The sequence below is a fragment of the Rhipicephalus sanguineus genome, chromosome 7 (assembly GCF_013339695.2).
Source record: "Rhipicephalus sanguineus isolate Rsan-2018 chromosome 7, BIME_Rsan_1.4, whole genome shotgun sequence".
In the NCBI taxonomy this organism is placed as follows: domain Eukaryota; kingdom Metazoa; phylum Arthropoda; class Arachnida; order Ixodida; family Ixodidae; genus Rhipicephalus; species Rhipicephalus sanguineus.
In genome coordinates this window covers 31,915,192-31,921,095 of record NC_051182.1, presented here as the reverse complement: position 1 = coordinate 31,921,095, position 5,904 = coordinate 31,915,192, and the positions used below count along the sequence as shown (strand labels likewise).

Below are 5,904 nucleotides of genomic sequence, written 5' to 3'. Positions count from 1 at the left end.
AGCACATACATGACAATATTTTTGTTGCAACGTCGAGTCCCTTGAGATAATGTGCAACTCTGACGAATTACAGGCAGTTCTTCATAGATCGCGTCCTGAAAGGGTTTAATGTAGTCGAATGAAGCTCGCACTTGAATCGAAAGTTTCAACCCGACCTGCAGCTCAGTTGTAGCAAGTTTCTACTGTGAGTTCTATTTTTTTCCTTTTTTTTGCACGAAGTTATACAGAACACACCCTCAAATTGGTGCGCTGCTGGCAGGCACTGATTAGTTACTGCATATGCTACCTTTAGGTAGCGTAGTCAGTAACTCTAGCACTGATAAGAAGAAATCAGCGTCTTTAGGTCAAGGGTGCTTGAACTCTTCCAAAAACACCCCCCTTTCGTGAAAACGAGCAAGTGTACGCAAGAATTTTCAAAAGCTTTACGTTGCGAGGGTTGTTGGACGTGAACAATTGTCTTATCAATAATGCAATGTCCTGATGCACTGACAAGCGCAGAGGTCATCAAAAGCAAGCTATCGCTTCCATTATAGCACTAAAAGCGCCTTCAAAGCAAAGCTGTCAAATTGAAATCACGGTTTACATGTATGTACAAAAAAAGGGGGGGGGGGCTGGGCAGTCATCGACGCCCATTAGCAAAGCAATATTTGTTTGCGGCAATACCTTGTACATCTGAATTTGCTGCACAGCTTTAGCTTATATTTTGTGTGGTACCCGCGCGTTCATGCACGTTCACGATCGTGTCCCGATCATCGGAAATGATTTTTCAGAGCTCGACTGGCTCGATACCACATCTAGCGCAAGTTAACTATCAAAGAGCTCGATACCTATCAAAAGCACAGAGCATGACACTCATACAAAGCACAATGTTGAATTGGAAGTTGCATCGGAACGTGTATCTTAACCAATGACCTCACCTGCTATGGTGGGGCGAGCGGAGTCGAGTACGAATATCCACGGGTGAAAAAGGCACCACACCTTCACGTGTGAGAAGACATACCCTAAACTCGATAGCGAGCGTTAATGTTAACATTACCGCGTACAAGAAACTGGCGAAAGAACAATTTACATCGCGCAAACGCTGCAAATTGCAAATAAACAATCCGCCATTGCAGACGATGTCGATGTTGATCGAGCTCTCCTCTGTATAAGGATTCGCGCCGTAGCCAGAAAACGTGTGCAATACCGCTGCAATAATAATAATAATATAATAATAATAATATAATAATAATAATAATATAATAATAATAACAATAATAATCTAAGCATTCATAAAGAAAGAAACAGATCTAAATCGATTCTGACTCTGTCCTCGTGGCTTGAAATGAAACTGCATTGCATTACTGTAATGAATGTAGTGCAGAAACCGCATGCACAAGTATGCATTATCAACACAGGAAGACACAAACCAGGTTAAGCTTTGACAATAAGGCTTTATTAAAATGCTGGTTTGGTTCCTCCATAGCTTTGGGAAATCAATGTCATTTAACACCTCTACAATCAGTAATACAATATCTGAAATGAGAAATCATAAGTGAGAAATGGGCAGGTCAGCACATTCACCAATCGAACACTTTGCATTCCAGTCAATTATTAATTACAGCAGCAGTTGTGTCAGATAGAGCAGATGAGACATATGAGTGACTTAAATTTTATATTTAGTGGAAACCTCGGTCCAGTGCCAACATCAACACATAGTACTTTTCATATTTGTTGAGGCATGTGGTCATCATTGGCAATAATAATAATAATTTCTGGGGTTTTACGTGCCAAAACCACGAGGTAGGTAAAGGAACGCTGTAGTCGAGGGCTCCGGAAATTTTGACCATCTGGTGTTCTATAGACCATCTGGTGTCCTTTAACGTGCACTGCCATCGTACGTACACGGGCTTCTACCATTTCGCCTCCATCGAAATGTGACCGCCACGGCCGAGATCGATCCATGACTTTTGGCTCGGCACTGTTGTGGCCGCCTCCAGCTTTGCAATGCTTTGCACTATGTGCAATGCCCGACTCATTTCAGTTACTGTTTCAGGTGGGCTCTCATAGTCGTTATTGTCAGTGCTTGACAATGTGTTAGCAATGACCACACAGTGAATGTGCTTGCACACTTTGAAGTGTATCAGGTGCGCACACACTGCACATTCATTGCATCTCAAGGGACAGCAAGCAGCATCCCCGACTTTTGTCACTGTATAAGAGTGCCCTTTAGTAGACTGAGATGGCACAGTCCACGTGCCGTCTTTGTTTAATTTGGCACAACCTGCCATTTCAGTGCCAGATCTGTGGTACCTTTCAACTGCACTCAACTTCTTGCCCTTTGATCATCTGGATTGCCCTCTTCATCAAAAAATGATATGTCAAGTCCATGAGTGCAGAAATTAGTTTATCAACACGCTTATTCTTCTTTCCCTCCAGCATGCTGTGCTTCATCGTCCTGTGCATGCTCTCAAGGTGCATGTTGGTGTTGATACCTGCCCTCGTCCTGAAGCACTAGGCCCGCTCTTGAGGTCTAACTGCATAGTTGTCCTTGAAGTACTTCAGAAAATCCCTCAGTTTTTCTTCCTCAGTGTCAAGGAATGATTGAAGATACTTTTCAAATTCTTGCTGGTCAAGGAACTCTAAAAGGAGTCGCACGTTGTGGTACACGTCTGGCCTCAGTTGTTTTTCTACAAACTCATGTATCTTCTTCTGCCAATTCCTATCCACATGCCAGGTGCAGAGAAGTTTCTGCTGAGGGACACCCATAACTGACGACCATGCCTTGTAAAATTGTGAGGCGTCATCAGACATAAATGTCTTAGCAGCCACTTTTTCGTTGATGGCACACTCAAGAGACCTGAAAAAGCTGCCAAGTTTTCCTCATTCATTCTGTTGCAGATGAAATAGGCTATAGGTATACCTTATCCCACTTCATCTAGCACTAGAAGAGTGGTCAGCTCAAACTGTTACCCTGTAGTTCCATGTGTTGAGTCAAGACACACAGTGGCCGTGCCCAATTCTTCTAACAGCTCTTTTTGTGGCTCTGTCATCAAAGCAAGGGCAAAATCTGTTGCACCAAAAGTACCAGTTGGGTCCACTGCACCTTGTGCCTTATACAGACAGAAAAGTGTTTCACCTTTGTCTTACATTGCTTTCACCCACATATCTACACTGACAGCATCATTGGTGTGACACTGTTCAGGAGCAGCAATGTGAAACTGCCGTTTGATGTTATGCGTTCTGCCAAATGTGCTGGCCTCAGCTTACATGCCCCCAACAGATGTTCTTATATTATTCAATATGGTTTTCATGGGCACACCACGCTCCAGGTCCTCTGCTACGTTGGTTAACCCCGTTGGCCTTTTCTTTGTCACTCATCCTCAAGTGCTGAATTTCTGCTTTATGGCCATAATGCTTTCTTTGGTACCTTACATTTATGGTGATATCTTCAGGTGCCGGGCTCTGAGTGTTCTCCTTCTTCGTCACAGTAATAAATGAAAGACATATCTTACCGGACTTGCAGGTACCCTGACTTTTTTCTCGACGATTACCATGACCTTCCTTTGGCCTAGCCACTCCTGACCTATTAGAGTAGTAGTGGCTCCTCGTTTCCCCACTGGCCAGCTTTTTGGGAGCCGTGTGAAGAACAAACCAACAGTTCGCCTCTTCCTGAGCTTTCCATTCACTGAATTCTGTAATACAAATACAACATAGTATCAGAGAGAGACATTAAACCAACGAAAATAGTTCAAAGGCCTTAGACATAGATTACAGGGGCGTAGCCAAGGGGGGGATCTCATTCAGTGCACTGATATTCTTTCTGAAAAACTTCTGAAGCATAAGTTTTTGACCGAGCTTACGAATGTGCTATCAACGGCAAAAACGACTGGGTGATAAATGTGACATGAGATGAACATGGGTTTTAACAAAAATGGGTCATACAAATGAAGAAACAAAGTATACGGCTTAACAGCGGAGGTCATCAAAAGGTATTAAAAAAAGCCTTTAAAAGGTTAAAACTTAAAAAGTAAGAACAATAAAAGTCAACAGGTTTTGCAAAAACACAAAATCTTTCTTCGAGAGCACACGTTTTCCAGAGTTTTGTGTGACCTTGCGGAGACCTTGTTGCACAGACTCAAGAAAACCAGTGATGTGCCTCCAAAAAACAGAGACGGGACAAAAACTGCTGTTATCCCATACGTGCACCAAGTGTCACATAGGATTAAGAAGGCTGCAGGGTGCGCAGGAGTCAGTGTAGTGCTTACCGCCCCCAACAAACTTTGGAGGCCTGTGCAAGCGTGTAAACGTGAACAGTGAAAGGCCTGACATGCTGCAAGAAGGACACCACGCGGTTTTTGTCTTGCAAATGCGGCATCGTGTATAAGATTCCGCTCTCTTGTGGATGTGTTTACATAGGCCAAACTGGCCAATGTATTAACGATCGCTTGCGTGAACACGCCAACAATTTAAAAGTCTGACGGCAACATGGCCTTACACTATGCAGCTTGCGGTTGTGCCCACTTTCTTGACCAGGCTGTCATAGCTCGAGAAATATATGATGCATCATGTGCAGAACAGCTCGGACCCAGCTGTGTCAGCATGCCCTCTGTGTCACTCTCGAAGAAAGAGTCTGCGTTTTTGCAAAACGTTTATTGTTATTCTCACTTTTAAAGTGTTAACCTTTTCAAGGCCATTTTTAATACCTTTTTACAGCCTCCTTTGTTCAGCCGCATCATTGTTTCTTCATTTGGATGACCCGCTTTTTGTTAAAACCCATGTTCATCTCATGTCGCATTTATCACACAGCCGTTTTTGCCGTTGATAACGCATTCATGAGCTCGGTCAAAAACTTCTGTATGGTATCAAGGGTTTTTTCGCTTTGTCGCCCTGTTCCCATGGGCACGTTACCGCCTGTAATCTTTAGCGAGAAAAAAAAAGCGTAAGGAAGAAAAAAAATTAATTTTTTTTTTTGATAGTCTTGTTCTGAAGCACTCGATGTTACCACGTGATGAGTGTAGTGCATTAAATGTTAGTTGGAAGTAGCGCTCTATGTGTCCTTTTCACTGTCCCTGTCTTGTGCGCTCACCTGTTTCAACACATCATGTATCCACCGGACATATTTGCTCTGCTTTGTTTTTAGAGGGAAAACAAAAAAGCGACGCAAGCGGCAGTACTTTCAGTGTGATCGAGCAAAATTGTGAAAATTAGTGCCTCTGTGCATACTTGTTTTCTTTTTTTTTTTTCTACGCGACAAGCACATGCGAATTATAACTAGCTGGCACAGTGAATGCACGTGGAAGCGGTCATGTGCTGTACAGCCTCACCACAAAAAATGATAAAAATGCACTGACACTGTCTTTTCCAACAACTATAAACTGAAAACAGGATGGGTACTCACCTTTATCTTTGTGGAACGCCTGCTGCACGTAGTCGGCGGCGAATTTGTGCGCTGCGATGTGGTGCTCCACATATTTTTCCAGTGAAGACAGGCCAACGCCACAAACGTCGCATTTCATGGGAGTATTGACTTTTGCGGCTACTTGACGACACCGACGACGACACGTGCGCGGAGACAGCGCCGGCGGAGGTGAAGACGACACTAGGACACTAGGGACGAAATTCATCAAGCACGTGACATACTAGGCACTCCGTGGCGACAAGGGGAAAAGTCAAAACTAACTTAGGGAAAAAAAGTCTTCAAGTGACGTCACACGTGAGTGACGTAGCAGTGACGTCATCTATTGTTCGCGAGAGAGCCCAGACTCCGGCGAAACGCATGTCACTGGCACGCGGGCTGATGGGAAGGGCGTGCTTCCGCTTTCGTCGGCCATGATCCTGGCCACTTTGTGAAGCTCTCTCGGACTCTCGGTGCATGTGGATGTTCTCTGCCTCAGTTCGCGAAGGTTACGGCGAAAGAAGAGC

At 44.1% G+C, this 5,904-nt stretch overlaps 1 long non-coding RNA gene across 1 annotated transcript; it reads right to left on the bottom strand.

Moving 5' to 3' along the window:
• Positions 1–2,661: 2,661 nt before the first annotated feature.
• On the bottom strand, positions 2,662–5,544 carry LOC125759267 (uncharacterized). Its single transcript, XR_007416840.1, has 2 exons — positions 5,381–5,544; positions 2,662–3,674 (listed from the first exon to the last, which is right to left on the bottom strand). It is a non-coding gene; the product is annotated as an uncharacterized LOC125759267 (long non-coding RNA).
• Positions 5,545–5,904: the final 360 nt, after the last annotated feature.